The sequence below is a fragment of the Salvia splendens genome, chromosome 7 (assembly GCF_004379255.2).
Source record: "Salvia splendens isolate huo1 chromosome 7, SspV2, whole genome shotgun sequence".
NCBI lineage: Eukaryota > Viridiplantae > Streptophyta > Magnoliopsida > Lamiales > Lamiaceae > Salvia > Salvia splendens.
The window spans coordinates 33747193-33751426 of NC_056038.1; the positions used below are offsets into that span (position 1 = coordinate 33747193).

Sequence of the window (4234 nt, forward strand, 5' to 3'; positions counted from 1 at the left end):
CTCCTACTCAACAAATTGACGTTCTTAATTGGTGGGGAACACATGACAAAGAGTTTCCGATACTCTCCATCATGGCTAAGGAGATTTTCGCCGTTCCCGCTTCCACCGTCGCCGTTGAGCAAGCTTTTAGTGTCGGCGGTTGTGTCCTAGACGACAAAAGGAGCAATCTCTCCGCCAAGAACATGGAAGCCACTATGTTACTTGATGATTGGGCAAAGGCGGACATGAGAGCACAAGAGCTGGATTTCGACTTCCGTGTAGAGAGTGATGGTGAAGACTTTTCCTCCGATGGCGATGACGAGGTCAGAAGCGAGAGCACTCAACAATAGCAATGACGGGGGGCGGTGAATGGCGAGCACGGCCGACCAAAAAGGTAAGCAAGGTAAGAGAACTACGTGGGCTTTGATTCCTCAATAAAATTGTGGATACGTAGGCAACTCAACTTAAATTTGAAAAGTTTAACTTTGAAAGTTTAAGTTGAGCTCAAGCCTTTTTCAAAATTTTCCCCCCATTTCATGTTTTTTTATTTACGTTCCGACGACACTTGTAAATTATATTACATTGTTGTATGTTATATACTTTTATTGTATATGTATTGTAAATTGTAATGTATTGTTGTCCGTTACAATTCAAATTCAATAAAATTGATATCATTTTCACCTTATCCGTCTTATTTCAATTTAAATTATCCATTGTCTTGTTCCAATTTATTGTATAAGTCCAAATTTCAAATTAAAAAAAAATTAATCGAACCGCAAAACCGCCGGTTCGAGAACCGGAACCGTATAAACTGCGGTTTTCGAACCGGAACCGTGAAATGGCCTCATGGTCCGGTTCCGAATTCCACCAAACCAGAAACGGCGGTTCCGAACCGGAACCGGCGGTTTTCGAACCGTGGGCAACACTAACTTATCCTCTTGTTTACGCAGGAGAAGCGGAAATCGCAGGAACTACCACTCGTCTAACGACAGGGTTTGAAGTCTTAACATCATCTTCTTCACATAATGAAATCATCTTTGCTTATTATCTAATCTTCTTTTTGACCAAAAAAATCAGTCTGTGACGTAACGGCACGCTTTCACCCGCGTTGGTGAGAGGAAAACCGGTATTCTGCTGGTTGGGAGATACTCGGCAGGCATTGGAAGTGCAAAGAGCTGTCGGTGTTGCAGTTGTGCTCGGCAACACCGATGACGGAATAGGAGTAGTGGGCAGGCCTTATCTCATTCCGGCAGCCGTTGTGTTGTCCGATCAAATTGAGAAACTTAGCATCGTCAATTATAGCGTCACTGATGCAGCACCAACTGCAACTCTCGTACCTACCAAAACTTTGTTAGGCACTAAACCAGCTCCATTCATGGCCGCTTTCACCTCTCGAGGCCCCAACCTTGTCCAACCCAACATTCTTAAGGTCTGTTTACAATAAATTGTTTCAATTTTTTTCTCCTATTTCTTTGATACTCAATCATTTTTGTTCAAATTTTAATATGTCCCTAATTTTTAAAATCTAAAGAAAAAAATCATTATTTATATTTGTTTGAGATTACCCCATGCAGAAAATTCGATTATCTATATGTAATATATTGTTGATGTATTTCAACAAAGCGTTGTTTTGTTTTTGAACAGACGACTGCGACGATGACATGCATGTATGGTTTTTCACTTAAAAATCGTCGCAACATAGTAACCGGAAACAAATTCTAATTTCATGGTTTTTCACTATGTTGTTTGTTACATTCGCAGCCGGACATCACTGCTCCCGGGCTGAATATATTAGCAGCGTGGAGTGAGTCATCGTCTCCTCTAAAAGTGGCAGCTGACAACAGAGTGATTAAGTTCCAGGTTGATTCCGGAACATCCATGTCTTGTCCACATGTTGCAGCAGTCAGTGCACTTGTCAAGGCCGTACATCCAGATTGGAGCAGCGCCGCCATAAGATATGCAATAATGACAACCGGTACATATATATATAACCTTGTATTACTACTAATTATTGTTGCTAGCAAACTTCCTATTAATAAATTCCATTTGTTGCAGCAAAGCAAACAAACAACTTAGGCAAACCCATTACATACGCATTGGGAGAACCCGCAACACCATTCGAATTCGGGACAGGGCATATCCAGCCGTCAAAGGCAGTTGATCCGGGACTAGTTTACGATGATTATCTTGTCTTTCTATGCCGCAGCAGCGGTAATCGATTGGATCGATCATTCAACTACCCACTAAATTCGCCTTCGCCAAGCAGCTTGAACTACCCATCATTAGCAATTGCCAATCTGCAAGGCTCTGTCACTGTTGACAGAACTGTTACAAACGTTGGGGCAGCGAATTCGTCGTATTCAGCCACGGTTGATCCGCCGCCGGGTTATCTTGTCAGAATCTCGCTGGTAACGTTGCGTTTTAGTGCGGTTGGGGAAAAGCAGAAGTTGAGCATCAGAGTTGAAGCTGAAAGTAGTGAGAATGTGTATGCATTTGGTTGGTATACGTGGAGTGATGGGATTCATCAAGTGAGAAGCCCGATTTCGGTATGGACGGTTGTTTAGGGCCTTCTTTTCTTGCAAATTGGAGTACTATAAATAAATCAGGAGACTTTGTTTATTGTGTATGTATGCATCTTTATTAGTGCATGAATTGAAGAGTCTGTGCATACGTCGTGTTCGTCTTAATAGTGGCATATGTTATTCGATATAAAGTGGCATAGCATTTTCCTTGCTAGGAGTTGTCTATAAACTTTTTCACTTTATGTTGGATAAATATTATTCTACACTATCAAATAGTATGTGAAAAATGAAAAATGATGACTGTTTTTTACAGTTTCTATTGACGCTTTACCTTTGATTTATTTCTTTATTATTTTCAGATTTATAATGTATGGTTTTAAATTTTGGGATTTAATAAGACCTTAGACATAGACACTTAATATTATCATTATTGATCTTCTACAAATACGTAGTAGAACAATATAAAATGCCATTAACAATATAAAAAAACAGAATTTGCTAGTTGTTCCTGAAATCGTGCCTGTTCCTCCTATTTTCTCTAACAGATATGATTTGCTCTCCACAATAAATATCAGTTTTGTGCTTTCTCCTTTAATTTATACTATAACTGGTGTTAGTATTACTCCATTTCCATGTCCACAACAACACATTCCAAATCTTATTGCACCAAGCCTACTCTTCCACCATTTCCCTCCGCAATACATTCTCCCTTCTTCGTCACCATCAACCCTCCCCAATTCGGTTCTCTCCCAGGCCCCCCACTCCCCAAATTCGCTGGCTGCCTCTACACCAATATCCATGAATACTTCGACTTCTACGAACTTCTACGCCACCCCTCACGACGAGCGAGAGCGCTTAATGGATCTATGCATGGAAGGCGAAGCTGCACAGTGGCTCCAATGGATGAAGATCAAAACTAGCAAAATTCGGTCGCCAATGCCGCCTGTAGTTGCTTCATCCTCGTATCCTCTGCCAACGTGGATCGAACTGCCTGGGGATGTAACTGCCAATGTTCTGCAGAGGCTGGGGGCGGAGGAGATGCTCACAAATGCACAACTAGTGTGTACTACATGGTCAGGGGCGGACGCAGAAAATTTTTCTTGTAATTTTGCACGCGTGTCGTAGGCGCGTGTCCCTTCCTATTCAACAAGATTTATACGTTCCCACTTCCCAAAATACTATTAATTAGTATGTGATAAGTCGGATGTCGATCCCACGAGGAACGGTCGTATCCGTTATGTATTTCAACACTTAAGAGCTTGGCGATGCCGCCATGCTTTAAATTAGGGGTGGGAACTGAACTACGAAATATAAATAAAACTTAAACTAATGTGGGAACTAAGAGTGAGAATAAAATATGCAGAAAGCATATAAACTGATAAGTAAACTGGGCAAGTAAATAAACTGGGCAGCTTAGCAACAAGATCAGAACAATGGCGAGAACTTTGTAAAATAACATTTTCGGGAATAAAAGGAACAAGGGGAATGGAACCAGCTTTTGTCACGAAAATTACTAAGTAAAAGAAGCAAAAAGAACTAAGTAAAGGCTGCTAACTAAATTCTAAGTGTTCACACCTAAATGAAAGCTAGAGAAGCTATTTTTTCTTTATTTAAAAGGTAAAACCTAAAGCCTACTTAACTAGCTACTTTGGAGACTTCCTAAGGTGGCTAAGCTGACATGAAAAGCATGAGAGAGAGTTTAAAACTGATTTTGGAGGCTCCATGTCAAAGAG

General features: G+C 40.8%; 1 pseudogene; it reads left to right on the forward strand.

The window, feature by feature from the left end:
* The first annotated feature begins 910 nt into the window (after nucleotides 1-910).
* LOC121810776 lies at nucleotides 911-3626 on the forward strand (annotated as a pseudogene).
* The last annotated feature ends 608 nt before the right edge of the window (nucleotides 3627-4234 follow it).